At 39.7% G+C, this 22865-nt stretch overlaps 1 long non-coding RNA gene and 1 pseudogene across 1 annotated transcript; one reads left to right on the forward strand and one right to left on the reverse strand.

Annotated features, from left to right (window-relative positions):
• The first annotated feature begins 3528 nt into the window (after window positions 1-3528).
• LOC118010897 lies at window positions 3529-5033 on the forward strand (annotated as a pseudogene).
• A 15346-nt stretch (window positions 5034-20379) lies between these two features.
• On the reverse strand, window positions 20380-22068 carry LOC118010609. The gene is made up of 2 exons (XR_004679261.1): window positions 20962-22068; window positions 20380-20745 (listed from the first exon to the last, which is right to left on the reverse strand). It is a non-coding gene; the product is annotated as an uncharacterized LOC118010609 (long non-coding RNA).
• Window positions 22069-22865: the final 797 nt, after the last annotated feature.

A 22865-nucleotide genomic window follows, 5' to 3' on the forward strand; every position in this document is an offset into this window, starting at 1 on the left:
GTTGTCTATATTTTTGTTATTCTTGTTTTTCTCATTAGGCTGACAGAATAGGTAGGATTTCAGTAGGGGGATAAGAAAGGATATTGAGAGATAATGAGGTACAGTGGAAGATGCAGGCAAGGCGATTTGAACTCAGTAACAACCACTTAGTAACTTAGATAATGTACTTCCTCAGCCTCACTTTTTTTAATTGAAATATGTTTGACATACAACATTGTGTAAATTTAAGGTATACATGTTAATTTGATATATTTATATATGTAGTATGATTGTCATTGCAGTAATAATTATCAGCTTCACTTTTCTTACTACAATGGAGTTTGAAAATTAATAAAAATATTTGTTGTATTCTTCTGGAAATATTTGTATCCTTTGCAAATGCTTGAATCCTTTCCTGAATGCAAAATCTTTTGTAATATGATATTTGGGAAAGAAGGGAAATCCAGCTCCCCATTCTAAAATTTAAGAGCCAAGAACATGGGGCGCCTGGGTGGCTCAGTCGTTGGGCCTCTGCCTTCGGCTCGGGTCGTGGTCTCGGGGTCCTGGGATGGAGCCCCGCATTGGGCTCCCTGCTCTGCAGGAGGCCTGCTTCTCTCTCTCCCACTCCCCCTGCTTGTGTTCCCTCTCTGCTGTGTCTCTCTCCGTCAAATAAATAAGTAAAATCTTAAAAAAAAAAAAAAAAAAAAAAGAGCCAAGAACATGATTAAGCCTGTTCATGTGGGAAAGGATCTGGTGTCCACTTATTTGGGAGAGGTTCATTGAAGAGTTTGTTAAGCCATTACACAACCTGTCGGAGGGGTAATTCTAGAATGCACAGAGCTATTTTTGTTTAAGCTATACAATTTAAAATCGATTGCTTATTTAAGTATAAATAAATAGCTGTTATTATAGCAATCTGCAGAAACCTCTAATTTATTTGGAAAAGCATGGCATTATGAAAAAGTTGTATTTTCAGAACCTGCTATAAAAACTGGTAAAGATTGCAGGAAGCTTGTCAAAAGGATCCTGAAAAAAAATGAACATAATTTGCTATAATATCAGAAAAATGTTTTTCCAAAGAGAGAAAGTGAGAGAGACCAAGAGAAGGGAGAGTTTCCAAGATGAAGAGAAAGAGAGATAGCATGGGCTTGGGGATGGAAAATAATGACATTTATACTAAATACAGATAAAGGAATAGGAAATTTAGGTAGAATTCAGGGTGTTTTTTTTTTAAATAAACATATAGAGTTCTTTATTGCACATTACATTTCCAGCAAATGCCAGTATTGTTGATCATCTTATGTTTTTGCCTCCAATTTATCTTTTAGACTTCTGGTCTTTAAAATGGCCATTTGAGGGCGCCTGGGTGGCTCAGTTGGTTAAGCGACTGCCTTCGGCTCAGGTCATGATCCTGGAGTCCCTGGATCGAGTCCCTGGATCGAGTCCCTGGATCGAGTCCCGCATCGGGCTCCCTGCTCGGCAGGGAGCCTGCTTCTGCCTCTGACCCTCCCCCCTCTCATGTGCTCTCTCTCTCTCATTCTCTCTGTCTCAAATAAATAAAAAAATTAAAAAAAAAATCTTAAAGTGGCCATTTGAAGAAATATTTTTTTTTTTTAAGATTTTATTTATTTATTTGACAGAGAGAGACATAGCGACAGAAGGAACACAAGCAGGGGGAGTGGGAGAGGGAGAAGCAGGCTTCCCGCTGAGCAGGGAGCCCGATGTGGGGATCGATCCCAGGAACCTGAGATCATGACCTGAGCCGAAGGCAGACGCTTAACGACTGAGCCACCCAGGCGCCCCAGAAATAATTTTTTTTAACCAATATTACATAGAAAGGAAGTCTAATAATCATACTAACTAGGGAAAGATAGTGTATTCAAAAATAACATCTGGGGGCGCCTGGGTGGCTCAGCCGTTAGGCAGCCTTCGGCTCAGGTCATGATCCCGGGGTCCTGGGATCGAGTCCCAAATCGGGCTCCCTGCTCAGCGGGAAGCCTGCTTCTCCCTCTCCCACTCCCCCTGCTTGTGTTCCTGCTCTCGCTATCTCTCTGTCAAATAAATAAATAAAATCTTAAACAAACAAACAAACAAACAAACAAAAAACCAAAAAACATCTGGTAGGGATCCTAAATTGAACATTTCCCTTTGGTTTCCTAACTCATATCAGTAGCTAAAAATATTAATGTCATTTAAAATTACTAACTGCTATAATATATGATTAATTTTAAGCTTAAAATAAAATAGGATGTTCCACATTAAGCCAGTTATTTTTGTCCAATTCTGTCTGATGCATGATTCTAGGTACAGATACATGGCTACGAATCAAATAGCCAAGGAAATTAAGAAATTAAAGTTAGTTCTGGGCCCATGACAATTTAATGATTCCTATTCTCTGGGGGAAAATTTTTGCATTACTTCCCCAGAATTCACATAGAGTAGGAGCTCTCAGTGTTGGCCGCCATTAGAATTACTTGGGGGTCACTTGGGGTGGCTCAGGCTCAATCCAGATTTATTAAAACAGAATTTCTAGAGATGGAGCCTGGATGGAACTTTTTTGCTTGATTTCCTTTTTTGTTTTGTTTTGTTTTGTTTTTTAATCTGTGGTATACAGCCAGAATTGAGAACAACTGATTTATTCTACAGTATGCTAAATCCAAGAAAGCAGATGGAAATCCTGTTTTGTTTTTGAAGGCAAATAGCCTCTTCTCTTCACAAACTTATGCTCAGAAACGTAAAGGGACTCTGGCCCTTTGGAAACCAGTTTGATGGTTCCTCAAAAAGTTAAACATAGAATTACCGTAAGACCCAGCAATTTCACTCCTAGGTATATACTCCAAAGAATTGAAAACAGGGACTCAAACAAATACTTGTACACATATGTTCAGCACTATCACATTAGCCAAAAGGTGGAAACAACCCAAATGTCCCAAATGGATAAACAAATTGTAATACACCAATATTATTATTATTCAGCCATTAAAGGAATGAAGTTTTGATACATTTCACGCTGCAACATGGATAAATCTTAAAACTATGTTAAGTGAGAGAAGCCTGACATAAAGGGTCACACGTCATATGATTCTATATGAAGTATCCAGAATAGGGAAATCCATACAGATTGCAAATTGGGGGTTGCCAGGAGCTGGGAGAAGAGGGAATGGGGAGAACTACTTGAGAAGCTATGGAGTTTTCTTTTGCGCTTCCAAGAATGTTTTGGAACCAGATAGAAGTAGTGGCTGCACATTATGAAGGGACTAACTGCTACTAAATTACTTTTAGTATTTATTCTAAATTTTATTTAGTATTATTAATTTAGTTCACTTTAAAATAATGTCATATTATATGAATTTGGCCTTAATTAAAAAAAAAAAAAAGCTAAGCACAAACATCAGATCTTTACATTTAATGTGATTTTCACCCCTGCGCACACCTCAGTTGTGGAGTGGCCTTTGGTGGCCTAGAGTCCCTGTCCCCGCCACCCGTGATTGCACTCCGAGGCCCGCGAGGGGTCACCCCCTTGGTTTCCACCAGCCCACAAGCGACAGCATGGCAGCCATCCCCTCCAGCGGCTTGCTCGTGGCCACACAGCCCCGCCTGGGCTCCACTTCCACTAACAGCTCCTGCAGAGGGGCGCAGCATCCTGGGGAAGCCATCCCTCACCACCCCGGTCTCCGCAAGGCCGACCTGAACCCTGGTGGGCAAGCTTCTTTTTCCAAAAACCCACTCTCCCGTACGTGTCTACAGTCTTGGAGTCCCCAGAACGCTCGAAATCTTCCCAGGCCTCCAGCGGCGCGATCACCTGTGACTTGGCTCTGGAAGCCATGAGGAAGCAGCCCGGTGGCCAGCCTGGCAAAGCCAACACCGGGCCCCAATCCGCAGTGGCTTCACCAGGCTTCAGGAGGCGCTGGGGCCCGCCCGCCCCTCCTCCCCTCCTCCCCTCCTCCCCTCCTCCCCTCCTCCCCTGTAGGCTGCAGCAAGCAGAAGCAGTTGGGTTCTTTTATATCAAAACAGCAAAACACCAAAAAGTAAGTCGAGAGACCCTGCAATGGTGTGCCTTGCACCAAGTGGAAAATAAACTCCAAGCAGCCAGTAAAAAAAAAAAAAAAAAAAGTGATTTTCCTGCTAAAACCAGCTTTTCTGAAAATTAAAGCTTGTCATTAAAAACAACTAATGAGCCTAGTTAATCATGTGATCCAGGTATTCTGTCTCATAGATAGCCTCAGGTAGAAGCTGTGACTTTCCTATTATTCAGAATATATTCTGAATATACCTAAGAATATACTGTATCTGTATCCAGAGATTTGAACTTCTTTACAACTGGGTGTTTAGGCCTTCAGTGAGGAGCATGCAGGGACCAAAGGGTCTTCCTTGTCCCAGTAATTAGTGTTAGTGATTTCAAAACTTCTGGCCCTGTCCTCAAAGGGTAAAGGATTAAAGATACTGTTTTCTCTAAAGGGTAGAGAAGAAGCTTACCAAAGAGAGAACAGGAAATGAAGGAAAATAAAGAGAGAATAGGAAAAATCAGAGCAGAAGGGATGAGAGATGTGAATATTGTCTTAAGTAACTGCAGACTTAGAGGTGTTTTTTTTTTTTTTTTTGAAAACACACCAGAAATGTGAATTTTTCTTAAAAAAAAAAAAAAAAAGATATAAAGATGCTCTATGGTATTTAAAAATGCCAGGCAATGGGATATATTTGGAACCTAGGAAAAAGTTGCTGTTTGAGAAACAATCTTCTGAAAGAGTGAAAATTGTGGGTAAGTAATGCAACCATTCTACCGCAAGATTCTGTGACACACAGGATCACACACATAGGACAGAAGGGGTCAGAGGCCTGACACCTGCCCTTAGATTCTTTCTGGCTGAAGCCCATATCCTCAGGAGGACGGTAGGAATAACATGGAGCTGAGGCCCCAACACACTCTGGTTGCATCAGGCCTTTTAAACCCTAAGTCTAGCCCTGAAGATAGAACACATTTTGACCTTCCCGGTTAATGTGTAAAAAATGTGCTATTTGTAGGAAATGCTGCCGCCATGACTCATAAAAAGTGAATTGCCATGCATACCTAATAACTAGCACTTCCCTCCCCTGCTCGTCTTTGTATTTTCAAGAAAACCAGGTTAAATGTAAAGATTTAATTTTTGTACATAAGCTTCTTTTACTTTTTACTTTGAAATAATTGCCGATTTATAGGAGAGTGCAGAGGAATGTGCAGGGAATTCCCATGTAGTCTTCCGCTGGCCTCCCAAAATGTTACCATCCTCCACAACTATTGTGCAATACCAATGCCAAGAAATCAGTATTAGTACAATCCATAGTTTATTCAGATTTCACTAGTTACATAGGCACTTGTGTGTGTGTGTGTGTGTGTGTGTAGAGCTGTAAGCAATTTTATCACTGACTTGGCCTTGCGTAACCACTACCGCAATCAAAATACTCAACCGTACCATCCCAAGACTCTTGTAATATTCCCTTGTAGCCACATTCATCCCCTCCTCCACCATCTCTAACCTCTCGCAACCACTAATCTGTTCTTCATCTCTATAATTATGTTATTTCTTGAATTTTAAGTAAACGGAACGATGTAGTAGGTAACCTTTTGGCACTAGCTTTCTTCGCTCAGCATCATTTCCTTTAGGAGGTTCATCCATGTTGTGGCATGTATCAATGTTCCTTTTTTTTGCGGAGTGGTATTCCGTGTATGGATGTACCACATTTGTTTAGCCATTCACCAAGTGCAGTTTGGGGCTATTAAGAAGAAAGCTTCTATGAACATTCATATACAAGTTGCTGTCTGAAATTCACTCTCCATTTCTGTGGGACAAATACCCAAGGATGCTACTGCTGCATAGTATGGTGAGCCTATTTTTAGTTTTGAAAGGGACTGCCAAATATTTTCCATTATATGCATAGGCTTGTAAGAGGGGAAAATGTTCACTTTCAGAAAGAATGAATTTCGCAAATGAAGTCTCTCATATCTCCCTAAATAAGTGAAATTTTTAAGGGAGAAGAGAAAGGAAATTCTTTCTTAACATATAGGGGTGCCTGGGTGGCTCAGTCGGTTAAGGGTCTGACTCTTGGTTTAGGCTCAGGCTACAATCTCATGGGTCATCAGCTCGAGCCCTACACCGGGCTCCGTGCTCAGCGGGGAGTCTGAAGATTCTCTCCCTCTGCCCCTCCCCCTACTCTCACTCTCTCTCAAATAAATAATCTTTAAAAAAATAGATACAGTGCTTGGATTAATTGTATTTTAAGTTTTGTGACTCAGACATTTTCTTTTTCTACTTCCTCTGTAATGATTCAGAGGTTGCTCACAGCCGTTGTACCTCCGTGAGTTGTGGTCTCACAGAAAATGAATATAACCCCACAGCAGAGACGGTTGTCAGGGGCTCAGGGATAAAAATAATTTTTGGTACTTCGGTTAAAAAGAATCACGAAAACAATATTTTCAAAGAAAGATTTATGAAAGAAGACAATAGTAGTTTCTATTGGCCCACTGACTTGTAAATAAAGTAGGAATTTCTCATGGTTCATTATTATAAAACTTCATATAATTGAACTATGGCAGCTGCTAGCCTTCTTAAATAATGAAGGAGAGAATGAAGGAGATGGAGTCTTTGGTAGTTGGTATATTAGACCAGGGATATTGGCATATTTAGAATGGGACAAGGGAGATGGCAGGCTAGAGAAATAGGGTATTCAGCATCAATTAACCTGTTCCTGCATCTTGTGATTTTTCTTTAAATTTAAATGTAAAAAATTGTCTGTGCATCTTTTCACCTTCTGTGTTCCTGTCTCCTTTTTACTTTTTCTCTGCCCTGGAAATCATAACTATCTGAAAAATAAGCTTTTCCCTCTAAATAAGCTTTTCCCTTGGCTCATCACTAGCAAGATAGTGTAACATAAATATCACCTTAAACTCATAAAAATGTTAATTCCAGAGGTTTCAGCATTTCTTTCCATGCCTTCATTCACTTTCTCTTATCTCTCCCACAGGAAAGGGGATCAAATTTCTCCTAAACATTTCTTGAAAGGAATAGAAAACTGAATTTTATGTGCTTCATTTGCTCTATCATAAATATGGTCATTTTCATAAACTCTATCTCATATGGGAGAAGCTGTCATTGGCATTTCTGAGATCGGATGTGCAGTCTTCAAAAATCAATTATTTGCAGATGATTTGCAACTCCACTAATATTTCCTATGCATCTGGGGAAGGCAAGAAATTTACTTTGTGGAAACCTGGAAGCAGGAGGCCTAGAACACAGAGAACATGTGTCAAGCTGAAAACTGAGCCTTTTTAAAAATATATTTTACCAAATTTTGAAACAATCGGAGAGTTACAGAAACATAATTTTTTTCTGAAGTGTTTGAGAGAACGTTTTTGGCGTAATGGTCCATCACCCCAGAATACTCTGTATTTCCTACAAACACACCTCTGTACAAAACCACAATACAACCATAAAAAAATCAGCAAGTTCACAAGATACATACACCTAATTGTCTCTATAATGTCTTTTTTTTAAAAGATTTTATTTATTTGTCAGAGAGAGAGGGAGAGAGAGACAGAGAGCAAGCACAAGCAGGGGGAGTGGCAGGCAGAGGGAGAAGCAGGCTCCCCAGTGAGCAAAAGCCCGATGCGGGACATCATCCCAGGACCCTGGGATCATGACCTGATGCGGGACATCATCCCAGAACCCTGGGATCATGACCTGAGCCGAAGGCAGACGCTTAACCGACTGAGCCACCCAGGCATCCCCCTATAAAGTCTTTGATAGTGAAAGAATTCAATCCAGGATCATGCCTTGCATTTGATTGTCCTATTTTAGTCTTCAATCTGGTACAGCTGCTCAATCTTTCCTTAACTTCCAAGCCTCAACACTTTTGAAAATTCCAGACTAGTTATATTGTAGAATGACCCTCCATTTTAGTTTGTCTGATACTTTCTCATGATTAGATTCAGATTATGCATCTTCAGCAGGAATATCACAGAAGTGATGCTGTGTTCTTCTCATCCCAACCTCTCATGTGGCCTAAGATTTTGATTTGCCCCATTACTGATGATGATCACTTTGATTACTTGATTAAAGTGGTGTCTGCCAGGCTTCTCAATTTAAAGTTACTCTTTGCCCTTTGTAATAAATGAATATTTTGGAGGGAGGTTCTTTAAAACTATGTAAATGTCTTGTTCCTCATCAAACTCTCAGTGTATGTGTTTTAATATCTGTGTGGGTTCATATTTTATTCAAAGGGTTATAGTTCATTGCTGTCCTTTATTTTTAAGCTTAAATAGGATCCAGTTTGTTTAGTGGAAGCCCCTCCAAGCTGGTTTCCAGGTCCTTTTCCCATGTCCCCCACATTTTTTGAGGCCGATATTGTTTACTGGCACAATAAGATGTTTTAGGCTCATCTTGTATTTTTCCTGCCCCAACTCTGGAACTAGGCATTTCTACAAGAATCTTTTATTCCTGTTAGGAAATGGTATTTAGAAGTCAAGATCTGGGCACAAGGTGTGATCACTGCTATTCCCAGATTCTCTCCGTGGAGAGAGTGCTAGGGAAATACTTGTCCGTTTGTCTATCTATCTATCTTAACTATCTTGAACTGTGAGTTTGATGCGGGAAACAAAGGCAGAAGAAAAATTATTAAATTTCCTTACTACCAACAGCCCATTAACAAGTCCTTGAAACAGGCAGAGTGACATTCCTCTAGGGACTCAACTGCCTCGATGTTAATACTTTGCTAAGAGCAAAAGGCAATCCTAGCCCGAACTCTGCCTCCCCAGGATCCTGTAAGTCTACTTTAACATACAAAAATTCCTTTGGAAACTTTCTTTATCTCTAAACCCCACAAGATACGTGTTGGCAAACATCCCCCAAGCATATGGCCCACCGATATACATCTGAAAGGTCTCATGACTCAGGTTTTATTAGACAGTAATAAATGACCTTTTCTCAACAATAGCTAGCCCCCTCAAGGTCCTGGAAACCTTGCTTCCAAAATTCCTTAGAGACGGATGCTATCCCTAACCCCTTCCCAACTTGAAAGTCTATAATGGGCTACTCCTCATGACCTCATTGCAGCTCTTTCTGCCCATGGGTCCTGTCCCCGTGCCTTAAAAAAATCACCTTTTTGCACCAAAGACATCTCAAGAATTCTTTCTTGGCCGTCGGCTTTGAATCCTAACGTCTTTCCTCCATCAAGGTCACACAGATGCATCCAATCCCAATTCAATACCAGCATTCATTCTAGTTTTTACTATTCTGTACTTGTAACTCCCTTTTCCAACGGTAAGAATCTTGTGTTTCATTATCCTTAATAATTACTAATTCAATTAATCCCCTTTAACCATTTTGAGACCAATCCCAATGTCTGTGGGTTTTTTCCACACCATCAAGTAATTCTCAGACATCAGTTGGGTATAATACAATTCAACTCAATTCTTTTTTTTTTTTTAAGATTTTATTTATTTATTTGTCAGAGAGAGAGAGAGCAAGAGAGCGAGCACAAGCAGTGGGAGCGGCAGGCAGAGGGAGAAGCAGGCTCCCCGCTGAGCAAAGCCGGATGCTGGGCTCCATCCCAAGACCCTGGCATCATGACCCGAGCCAAAGGCAGACGCTTAACCGACCCAGCCACCCAGGCGTCCCTCAACTCAATTCTGACACTACCCAAGTAGTGTCAGATCCCACAGGTTAAGGGCTCAGTCCCACAAGACTGCTGCCCCCATTCCCTCAGTTCAGGCACTAATCACAAGTCCAGGTTGCCACCTGTGCTTCGGATCAACTGGCTGTAGATGGAGTTTCCAACAACCCCCTCCTTGGGTTCGATTAATTTGCTAGAATGGCTCACAGAAACATTTTACTTGGGGGAGGGGGGTGGGAGGATGGGTTAGCCTGGTGGTGGGTATTGAGGAGGGCACATTCTGCATGGAGCACTGGGTGTTATGCACAAACAATGAATCATGGAACACTTCATCTAAAACTAATGATGTAATGTATGGGGATTAACATAAGAATAAAAAATTAAAAAAAAAAAAAAAGGATATAACTCAGGAAGAGCCAGGTGGAGAAGATGCATAGGGTAGGGGAACTTACCTTAAAGGTTCGGAGCTTCTCTGCACCCTCCAAGCTGCCGGTTTCCTCAATTCTCCTCAGACTCACCAACTCACTCCAAACGCCAACACTTTTTGTTTTTTTTTTAGGGAGGCTTCATTTCTTAGGCATGATTGATTAAATCATTGGCCACTGGTGATTAAATTCAATCTAGGTCATGGGGTGGGACTGAAAGTTCCAACCAACTATTCACCTGGTTGTTTCCCCTAGCAACCAGCCCCCAGCCTTAGGGGCTTTCCGAAAGTCGCCTCATTAACATAACAAAAGACACCCTCATTGCTCTGGTCACTTGGGAAATTATGTGTTTTAGGAGCTCTGTTCCAGAAACTGGAAGGAAGACATAAAATGTATGTTTCCTATAAATTACACCCTTGTACGCACACACAGATGCACACACTTCCCAATCCTGTCCCTACTCTCTTGGTGTCCAGATACCTGCAGCTCGCTGCTGGGCTCTGACTCCCCTTTCCAGGCTGTCCCCCTTGGACACCTTTTTCACTCTGCTCAGCCTCTGACTTGCCAGGGGCAGCTGCCTGACGGTGTGGTTACCCTCCTCACCTTGCCTGGACTCCAGCGCCCCACACTGGGCCACCATGTCTTCCCTCAACACCACTGGCCATGCTGTCCTTGCCATGTTCCACCTAATGGCTTTAGATTGCATTATTAGGGAAGGAAAATGCTTTCTTAAAAATAAAGTTTAAATTACTTAAATACTATGTTTTTATTTGAATAGATTCATTCTCCAGTCATTCTGTTTCCCTTTCTTGGTTTTATTTTTTATTTTTTAAAGATTTTATTTATTTATTCATGAGAGACAGAGAGAGAGAAGCAGAGGGAGAAGCAGGCTCCCAAGGAGCAGGGAGCCCGACGCAGGACTCGATCCCAGGACGCTGGGATCATGACCTGAGCGGAAGGCAGACGCTTAACCATCTGAGCCACCCAGGCGCCCGCCTTACTTGGTTTTAAATTGGCTCAGCAAGAAAATCAGATGGTACTTTAGGCTGGCATTACTGGTAAGCAATGTATATTTTTCAAGGCCTATTGTTTTTACTTAGAAGCTATATAAAGCTCGATATTTTGTTCCCTACTCTGTATTTCCCCCTTTTCTGTTCAACTCCATGATGTCCCCTGTAAACTTTTTTTTCTTTGCCATCTTCTTTAATTTCTTTCTCTTCTCTCCCATTATTTAGTGAGCTCATTTTTTTCCCCACATTTCTCCAAAGAAGGGTCCATAGGTTGGTAGAGATTGCCAGAATAGGTTTTGTTGTTAAGTTCATGCAGAAAAGGAAGAGAACATCCCTTTCCCCTTTCCAGTTGACCTCTGGTTGGAACATGAGATTGACCTCCATGTCCATGCTGAATTTCTAAATCTGAAGTTTAACTGGGGATGGGCAAGGGAATCAGATTATGGAAGAAGAGAAGTAGATGCTACACATTTATTTTTTAAACTGAGATATAGCTTAATTCAGTGCACCACTTTTAAATATACATTTTTATATATTTATACACCTATGAACCATTACCAGATCAAGATGTCAAACATCCCATTGCCTCAAAAGTTACCTCTTGCCTACTTATAGTCATTACTCCTTCAAAGTTAATCACTCTGAGCTCTATCACCATGGCTTAGTGTTACGTCTTTTTGAATTTAAGTAGAAAGATTCAGAAGCATATGGCATGCAGTTTTTTGTGCTCTATTTCTTTCACTGAACGCTACATCTATGAGATTCACCCATGTTGTGTGAATTAGTAGTTGGTTCTTTTTTATTGGTGAGTAATAGCTCATTGTGTCAATAAACCACTTTATCCATTTTCTGTTTCAGGACATTGGGGTCATTTCTAGTTTGGGGCTATCTACATTAAGCTGCTATGAACATTCTTGTTCATGTATTTTGATAGAGATAAGCACTCCTTTCTGTTTAGTATATACTCTGGAGTGGAATTGCAGGAACGTAGGGTATATTTGTACTTAGGATTAGTATGTATGAGAAACATCTTTTACAAAGTGGCTATATTAATTTAGATTCCCACCAATAATGTGTAAGAGTTTTAATTGCTCTGTCCTTACCAACACGCAGTATTGCCCATCTTTTAAAATTGTATTTATTCTAATATGGTGTACAGTGAATGCTATGCCATCTTTAACTTGCATTTATCTAATGACTAATGATGTTGAGCACCTTTGCATATATTTATTGGATACTTCGGTATTTTTTTTGCGAATTGCCTTCAAGTCTTTTACTCACGCTTTAATTGGGTTGGCTGCACAACTTTAAATCCTGCAGAGGTGCTCTCTTGTGCCCAGAAGCAGGACTCAATAGCATCAGATCAAGCACTTTCTGATGCAGGCAGTCATGAACTCAGTTTGGCTAGTCTGAGAGGTGGGACAGAAACTTCTAGCACTCTCTAGAAGTATGAGGGAAATGATCAAACTCAGCATGTTCTATATAAGTTCTGAAGCTATCAGAACACTGCTGTATGTCTTGAAGGATAAAAGAAACAATTTTCAGCAGACTAATTTTTTTTTTTTTTGCTTTGTTGACAACACCCATGACTCAATTTAACAGGAAAAAAATTAAATTTTTTTCCCAGAGCTTTCTAAAAATAAGATAAAATTATTCTTTTTGGGACGTGAATCAGTGAAATTACAGTCCCTCACTTAGGTGTCCTAATTTTTCTCTGTGGGACGAGTCACACGCTTCTCCATTATCTACACAACCTGGCTCGGTGTGGCTCTTGGACCCTCCACAGCTCCAGCACCCAAACCTGCTTATGCCCGTCTCTTCCCAACTTTGCATATAGGGACGTCAGGTTGGTAGCCTGAAATTGTTACCTGGTGGGAGTATTTAGGGACATCACTAAAACTGGCAAATGCACAAATCAGAGAATGTTTTTTTCTTTCCCCACAGATTCGTTGTTAAACATTTACCAAAGACACAGCTGCTTCTAGTTCATGCAAACTGCTCATTGCCAAAAGCAGCAGTCAATTTTAAGTTCCCTACTTCCAGGTATATTTTTAAGTTTTGCAGCTGTCCTGGCTTAGGTCGGGTCATGAAGGTGCAGGGTAAGGGGCTGTATCATGATAGCAATATGCCCCCAAAGTAGGGAAAGCACAGAAGTATGGGAAAGTAGAGGAGAAATAGCTCATATATTGAAGCAACTTGATGCGAATCTTCCCCAAACCTAAAAGATTTACATGACATGAGCAATAATGAGTTGGGAAGCTGGGAGGGGCGTTTGTAAACTATGAACAATAAAAAACAAATTATGATTAACCAGGCTAGAGGAACGTGAATTACCTTGCTACCTTTCTATACTCTCTACAGAAAATACTAGAAAACTGTCACCATATGATGAGGTGATCAGTAAGTAGGCAACCAAAAACTGTAGGAGAAAAGTATTATAGAGCTATGGCAGGCAGTTCATAAAATCATTTCATTCTTTAACTTGTACCTTAGAGACATTTAACAAATGGTTTTTTTTTTTTTAAAGATTTTATTTATTTATTTGTCAGAGAAAGAAAGAGAGCGCCCACGGGCAGGGGTGAGAGGCAGAGGGAGAGGGAGAAGCAGGTTCCTCGCTGAGCAGGGAACCCGATGCAGGACTCCATCCCAGAACCCTGGGATCATGACCTGGGCCGAGGCAGACACTTAACTGACTGAGCCACCCAGGTGCCCTTTAACAAATGTTTACCTAATTTCTGAAAATGTTTGCTTGTCTATAATCCGTTTGATGTGTGGTCTTTAAATCTTAATATATTATTTGGGGTTCACTGACTGTTGAAGGTACTCTCATTTTTCTTATTTTACGAATCACACTTCTTCCTCTGAATTTTTCTAAAGTTCATAATCTGTCCCAGTTGTTACTTATCTTCTTGTAGTGGGATTATCTGTCAATATGCTTCTTTTCTACTAGAAAGTTTCCCCTCCTTTTTTCCTTTTGTAGGAAAAGGGACATTGTTATGGTTAGCTGTCTGTGCCCCCAAGCTTGTGAGCTCCTTAAGATCGCGGAAGGGTTAGGGACTATGTCTTTTGGTTTCTTCAGCTCTCAGTACACAGCGGAGATCACACACACATACACACACACATACACACTTGTTAAAATAGACTGACTCAGCCTCTTCCTTCTATTCTATATTTTCAGACTACATCTTGATTCACTGTGCCTTGTACTATTAATAGTCATATATGCCAGCTTTTAATTTACAGCTTCTCATCTCCAATCTTCATTACCTGCTCTGTGAAAATAGAGATGGGCCTTTTCCTCCTTTTCCATCTGGCACAATGCTAAATGCTGGAGACGTTGCAAGAGGAAGGGGAAGGCAATGTCCTGCAGTCCCTGAGTGTCCCTCTTCACTACTAGTAACCCGGGCCATTTCTCAGGCTTGTGTGTGTAGTGAGAAACCTCGAGGACAAAAAGCAGGCTTGTCTACCATTTACTATAAAATCATGAATTTCCCTAAGCTCGGTGGATTCCCCACCTGCTCCTGTGGGACTTGGGGGCCAGGGGAATTAACCCAAACTGTGATAGCCACACTTGTTTTTGTACTTTGGGTAATAAAGTTCTTTGTCTCTGCCCCAGTTTAGTGCCCTCTGCCAGCATCCATGAAACAATTACAGGCTAATCTACTAGCCTGCAAGTAGGGCAGTCAAACCCCACACCATGATAACCAGCCAGTCCTGGGTGAATCTCACCCTCTGTAATAGTACCTAACTTCTTATACCAAACCTTCTCTGTTCCATTTACGGTGTGCGTTCTGTCTCCTGATTGGACCCTGACTGATCCAGTACAGCTGCAGAATCATCTTCCTCACATCCTTAGAATCCTGAAGCATTTGTGTCTCTTAAATTATATTAAACGGCGAACAATGGATTTATGACTTGCTAGCAACGGGTCATCCTCTCATTTCCATTCATGACTGCTCCCCCACCCAGCATCCCTGCTCTTTGCTCTATTGACAGCAACAGTTCTCTGTACCTAGGACATTAAATATGCCCCCCTCACTAACATGCCCTTCTTCTGTCCTCTCACAATGGCGCGGCACTTACTAAGGGCGTGTGTGTGTGCGCGCACGCGTATGCACTCATGCACATAATAGGCAGAATTACGTAGCCTGTTCCTACTCATTAAAAGTGAGAATTTAAGGGCGCCTGGGTGGCTCAGATGGTTAAGCGTCTGCCTTCGGCTCAGGTCATGATCCCAGCGTCCTGGGATCGAGCCCTGCATTGGGCTCCCTGCTCAGCGGGAAGCCTGCTTCTTCCTCTCCTACTCCCCCTGCTTGTGTTCCTGCTCTCACTATGTCTCTCTCTGTCAAATAAATAAATTAAAAATCTTTAAAAAAAAATAGATTTGCCTCTGCCATTTACTAGCTGGTTTCTACACCATTAAGTGGGAATAATCATATCGACTCCATAGGGCTATTGTAAAGATCTTAAAAATTAACATCCATACGAGGTGCTTAGCACAGTATCTGCCACATAATCAAGTTGAATCAAACTCTCTATATTTCAGTAAACAAATGACCAAATCTGAGGCAATTTAATAAAAACATGAGCTTTTAACCCACTTTCACTTGGTTGCCTCAACAGCTAAGCTAGTCTCTAATTGTCTTCGGGCCCAGAGAAGACTTCTCCAAGACTCAATGGGGAGGCCAAACATACTGAGTTCAAGGCCTCATTCCTCAGACTTGCCTCCTCTCTCTATCTTCTTCCAATCACTTTCTTGATATTGAAAGCTCCCTCTTGGTTTACCATTTTCTTTGCTCTGTATTTTCCTTATTTCCACCCCCTCAGAGGCCTCATCTCCTAGGTGATGGAAAAATGATCCTCCATGTACAGGTTGGCAAACTTCTTCTGTAAACGTCAAGAAAAAGATAGGGTTTCTGTCACAACTCAACTTTGCTGTCATGCACAAAAGTAGCCAAAGGCAATATGTAAAAAACAGGCACATCTGTATTCCAATAAAACTTTACTTACACAAACAAATGGCAGACAGATTCGCCCTGTGGGCTATAGTTTGTTGACCTTTGATCTGTAGTTTCTCTGCCTTTATTTAGTCTTTGGACCTAGAGAGCTAAAGTATAATTTTGAGTTGGCCATTTTTCTCTGTATTTGGTCTTCAAAAGAGGAACTCATTTGTAGAACTTTGTCTCACCACAGGTAAAATCTTCATTTTGAACATATTCCCCATTCCAGTAGTACTTACTATATTTTATCATGTATCATGGCCCTTCATTGAATGGTTCTATCTGGCTCCCTGAGATTCTATCATCACAGGCTATTCACTATATGTATGTAGATGATTAGATACAAAAATACCTTTAGCTTGAATCTTAAAGCACTATGTAATTACTGAAAAAAATGGCAATGTGCTGAATAGCATTAACTATACAGTATCAATGAACAACTCAGATTAATGAGTCAGCATAATTTTTATACTTTGATGTAATATTAGGAAGTCCATAGTCTAAAATTTCTACTGCCTAAGTAAGAAATTGAACTGAATAATTTTTATTATCAAGAGAGAATAATTTCAAAATAATGACTATTAAAATGTTTAATATTAATTAAGTCATTGTTTTATCATGGTCAAAGAACTTGTCATCATTATGCAGTCATGGCTATATTGGGATTTTGGTTCTCTTAACTAAACTGTCAGTTGATATTTTGTAGGTTTTGCAATTCTTTCTGAATGCTCAAACATTATATAACATGATTATACTCATGGCAATCACTGTAGTGGACAATATAGGAGACTAGATAGAATTAGAGAAGTAACATCTTTCACCATACTTTGAATAATTACATAATTAGTTTAATGTAATGAACAAATTTAGTATTGTTGAAGGTCATATGAATGAGAGAAATATTTTGTTGAAATTGTATAGATAGGGCATTTCTTTAATGTCATTTTTCTGAAATTAATTTCCTGAGCACCTATTATTCTGTTTAAATACATTTTAGAAAGATAGTCTTCCTTGACTGGTAGAAATTGCCAGTGAAAATATCTGGGCCTGGAGTTTTCTTTGTGAGAAGATTTTCTTTAAATGATTATAGGACTATTCGGATTCCCTATGTCTCCTGTAATGTAAATCTGGGCTGCAACTTTTATGGCAGGTGTGTGGGGAGGCATGGGAGGGGTGGGGGGCCTTCAGGCCCAAAGAAGACTTCTTCTGTAACCTGTTATCAGAGATCCCAAGGCATTTTCTTTTCATTTCTTTTCTTTTTCCTTTTTTCCTTCCTTCCTTCCTTCTCTCTCTTTTTTTCTTTTCTTTCTTTTTCAGTCTCCTGATAATGGAGAATGAGGTAGGTATTATTTTGGTTTGCCATTTCCCTCTAGCTGTAGCACTTTGAGATGTCAGCTTTATAGAGGTAGAGTCTTTCCATCTTGGGCATGTCTTGGGTTTTGACTTTTCTAACCCACACCCTAGGAGGCCAACAAAACCAAAGGAAAACTTCCTCAGTTTGGGGAATGCCCTCAGGGTAAAAAAGGTTCAGTGCTCAGCTCATCTTTCTGGATCTTCCCTTTCACTTAGCTTTTTGTCTTCATAATCTTTGTTTGTTCTTCAATGCTTTAAAGAAAATGCATTTTATTCAGAATTTTTGGTTGTTTTAAGCAGGATGATTCATCTAAATAGTCTACATAACCATATTCCCAGAAACGGAGGAAGTCTGCTCTGAGTTGTTCATGTTTTTCAAAGCTGCTTTTCATTTTAGACCATCACAATATCTTCTCAAATAACTTTGTTAAAAATATCCCATTTCTTCTACAAAAATACTATACAGGCTCACTGATTTGGTGTAACATAATTGGGAAAAGCTCATCTAAATTGCGAAAACCTCTAAGTGGTATGTTAAAATAAATTGTATACTTTGCACATGCTAAATAAAGCTAGCAAAATATCATCTCGTAGTGGTCCTTGGGGGAACTTGAACAGATAAGAATGATTTGCAAGCTCATAATTATGTGACTAAATAAAAAATGGTTCTCCTAAAAGGGCTTGAGGGTGCTTGGAAAGTTCGCTCTTGGTGTAACACTGTGGTAGTCTGTGCCAGTTGCTATAAAAAAATATCACCGACTGGATGGCTTATAAACAGTAGAAATTTACTGCTTATAGTTCTGGAGGCTAAAAGTCCAAGATCAGTGTGCCATGTGGTTGTGGGAGGGCCCTCTTCTGGTTGCAGACTTCCTGGGATATCCTCTCAAGGCAGAAGGATCTAGGGATCTCTGTGGAGGCTCTTTTTTTAAGATACTAATCCCATCCAGGAGGGTTTCTTCCCTCATGACTTATAAGCACTTTCCAAAGGCTCCGCCTACTAATACCATAACTTGTGGGGAAGAGGCTCTGAACGCGTGACTTTGCAGGGACACAAACACTCAGACTACAGCAAGCACAGAGGGCCTTGATTTGAAGAAGTTGGCAAGGGATGACATAGTCTGAGGGGAGTGGAAGCCACTCTGTGGGACATTGGCCTAGGGAATGGTTCTCTACTGTGACTGCACATTAGATTCACCTGGGTTCTGGCTGGGACTGACAGCCTGAGATGGCACATATGGGGTAGAGTCCAGACGCCAGGGTTTTTTTTAAAGTTTGTCAAGTAATCCTGATGGGATGCCATGGCTGAGAATCACTGGACTAGACTGTGCCAGCAATGGGGTGATAATGCCATACCATTCTGGGTTCTGGCTGGGATGGTATCCCAAACTGTCCTATCTGGTGGATATGAATGCTGACAGATAGTCAGATGATATTCAACCTACATTATTGAGTACTGGAGCTGGAAGAGACCTGAGCAATCCTCTAGTACAACCTTTGCAAAGACTATTATGAAAGATTTATATAACAGGGAAAATACAAAAGTTCTCTACCATCCAAATACCAAATATTGAGTTGAATGTTCATGACATCTGAAAATTGAAATTGTTGTAACATTGCTGGGAGAAGAGAAAGCAGGCCACTTAGCTGATATATTTTAGCTGTACGTGGTCCATATGACTCCTTAAATAAGGTCAGATGGGAAGAGCAGGTAGACAGGGGGCCTACCTGTAGACTGCATCCCCGGCGTTATTTATAACCATCTGGAGCTTCTTCATATTATTTTGGAGTCATGTGCAGATAGAAACGATGACTGTCATTCTTAATTTGAAAAAAACAATAAATGAGCCAACATTTCCCTCCATCGCCCTGCATGTATCTGATGCCTCAGCAGTCAGCCTGGGCTGCTTCTTCCTTCCCGACCATATTCTAGTTTTCTCACTCCCATGCACATGCTTTCTACCCCTCTCCTTATGTCATAACCCTCTTTCAAAATGTGAACAAGGAAATCTCATAAATTCTTTTTGTTCTATCTTTCAGAATTTGTGTTACTATAAACCCACATTTCAATACATTTGCGGTGCCTGACCTCAAAGACCAAGTCTACTCCATATTTACATCAACCAGTAATTAGCGAGAGCCTATTATGTGAAGGTGTAACAGTGGGTAAAATGCTAAGTGCTACAGTGGGTACAAAAAGATACCCCAGTATATGCCCTTAATGAACTAACATTCTTTCCCCTCCTTTGTGTCATGATCAACAATTATATAAGATTTTAGTCTCCCTACTGCTTTGTTCAATGCACATTTTTTTATCAGAAAGTTTCTGAGATAAATGAATTCTCAATTGGAATAGCTGCCCCCACCCCCACTCTCAGTCCTCTGCAGCTTTGCTACTGAGTTTGTGATACAGAATCAGCCAGGTAAGTAGGTCAGCTTTTGCCAAACTTACTACCTGGGATTTTCTTTCTTTGAAGTCCTCATACAGCCCAGCTATTCTTGTCAGACACAGGCAGCTCTTTGAATGACAGCTTCTCTCTAACCTCATTGCTCCACCACTACGCAAGGACCTCTTTCCGTCCACAAAATTTACTCCATCTAGGTCTCTTTTGAACTGCTCAGCTTATCATGTACTTTAGATTTGTAAAGACGCATAACTTCAAAGAAAGCGATTTTAAAAATGTAGTGGATTCTACTTCTCAATTTCAAGTGGCGTGTTTGTACTCTCTTAAAAAGTGACAATAGACTTTCTGGGTAGAATTCACTCAGAAAAATATAAATAAGCAATCTGACTAGTTTTGAAACTAGTGTAGTCATGATAATGTTAATACATTGAGTATGCCACCACTCCCGGTGTAACCAAAGGGTCACTGAGTCATTGTTTGCCTTCCCAACTTCTATTAGTTATTCTTTAGGCACATATTATACAAGTAGTATTCATTCAACAATATAAAACCAATTACCGATATCTTGATTAAATATGTGTTTATTATCCACAAAGAAATGTCACCAAATGGAACCAACTTCAGCTTGAGCAAAGATGGAGGACACTGAACATGGTTTCCAAGCTTCCTTGCCTTCTTTAGATGCATCTCATTAGCTAAAGGAAATAATTACCCAGGGCTGGGGGGAAAATGGGGTGGCAGTAAACACTAGTTGTGATGCTAATACCTACATCAATCAGTACTGTATTTCTTTAAGAGATTCACAAGATGCCAGAGTTGCTCAGGCCCAGGAGAAGATACAAAATAAACATGGTATTTTCTTAGGTCTTAGGAGTCAGGACAGAGTCTCTGGTGGGGGAGTTGGTCCATTTTTATAAATCATGGAAGGTATCTGAGATTGAGAAGGATGAAAATGCCAAAAGTAGGTTTTAATTTTTCATGGCATTTGATTTTTTACTCCAATTAAAAAATGAAATAGAATGAAAATATTACATGGGAATTTATAATCCAGTCACAGTAAAATGTCATTTTACTGAATATTTGTTCGATAACAGTTAAGAAATTACAAACATTTTAAGCATTATACAATTAATGAAAAGATACTTACTTTGACTTTTAACATTTATGGGATGCCTTTGTGTACTAGGCATTGGAAAAGAGCTTCCAATCAAAATTTCCTCTTTGTCACTGTTTCTAAATCTAAAATCTAAAGAGATTTTCTGTCAGACTTAAAAATCCATTTACTTGCACATTACATTGAGAAAAAATCTCTTTGGGATGAATGTAAATGCAGAGTTTTAATCCTAGCAATATAGAGAATGCCTATTGTTACAACATTTAAATAACAATTTGTAATGTACCTACTAAGCTTTTTATTGTAAAATATACATAAAATTTGTCATAAGTGACATTTAGTACCTTCACCCTGTTGTGTAATCACCACTAATTAGTTCCAGAACATTTTTATCACCCCGAAAGGAAACTCCTTACTCATTAAGCAGTCATTCTCCACTCCCTCTTCCTCTCAGACTCTGGCTGCCCCCACGAATTTGCCTATCTTGTATATTTCATATAAATGGAATCATACAATATGTGGTCTTTTGTGTCTGGCTTATTTTACTTGGCATAATGTGTTCAAGGTTCATCCATGTTGCAGTATGTATCTGTACTTCATTTCTTTTTATGACTGAAAAATATTCTATTATATTATGTACCACAATTTGTTTATCTATTCATCAGGTGATGGACATTTGGGTTGTTTCTACCTTTTGGCTACTATGAATAATGTTGCTCCGAATATTTATATGCAAATTTTTGTTTGAACACCTGTTCTCAGGGTTTCTTATTTTGGTAGGGGGGATATACACCCAGGGGTGGAATTGCTTGGTCACATGGTAATTCTATGTTTAATTTATTGAGAAACTACCAAACTGTTTTCCACTATACCCATACTATTTAACCATCCTACCAGCAGTGTATGAAGGTTCCGATTTCCCCACATCCTCTCCAACACTTATCTTCTCTTTTTAAAATTATAGTCATCCTGGTGGATTTGAAATGGTTTTGATTACACTTCCCTAATGACTAATGATGTTGAGCATCTATTCATGTGATTGTTGACCATTTTATACCTTTGTTGGAGAAGTGTCTATTCAAGTCCTTTGCCCATTTTTAAATAGGTTGTTTATCTTTTTGTTGTTGAATGTAGGAGTTCCTTATATATTCTGGATAGACTTTTTATATGATTTGCAAATATTTTTTCACATTCTGTGGGCTGTCTTTTCACTTTCTTGATCGTGTCCTGTGATGCATAGAAGCTTTTAATTTTGATGAAGTCCAGTTTATCTATCTTTTGTTGCCTTGTGTTTTGATGTCATATAAATGAAACCATTGCCAAATCCAAGGTGATGAAGATTTGTACCTATGTTTTCTTCTTAGAGGTTTATGGTTTTGGTTCTTATATTCAGATCTTTGATTTATTTTGAGTTAATATTTACACATTTGTGAATTAAATGTCCCATTTCATTCTTTTCCACATGAATATTGCTGTTGTAGCACCATTTGGTGAAGAGACTATTCTTTCTCTATTGAATGGTCCTGGCTCCCCTGTTAAAAATCAGTTGACCATAGTTTATTTCTGGACTTTGTATTTCATGCTACTGGTCTATATACTTATCCTTATACCAGTACTACACTATTTTGATTACTGCAGCTTAGTAATATATTTTGAAATCAGGAAATGGCATTTGATTTTAACTTTAACTTTGTTCTTTTTAAAGATTGTTTTGGCTCTTTTGGGTGACTTCCAATCCCATATAAATTTTAGGATGAGCTTTTCCATTTCTGCAAAACAGGGCCAGTGGGATTTTGATAGGGATTGCATTGAATCTATAGACTAATTTGGAGACTACTGCCATCTTAACAATAATTCTTCTGATCCATGAATGTGGGATGTCTTTCCATTTATTTAGATCTTTATTTCATAAGTGTTTTGTATTTTTCAATGTGCAA

This window comes from Mirounga leonina, unplaced genomic scaffold (assembly GCF_011800145.1).
Source record: "Mirounga leonina isolate KUSES-001 unplaced genomic scaffold, KU_Mleo_1.0 Mir_129, whole genome shotgun sequence".
NCBI classification, from domain to species: domain Eukaryota; kingdom Metazoa; phylum Chordata; class Mammalia; order Carnivora; family Phocidae; genus Mirounga; species Mirounga leonina.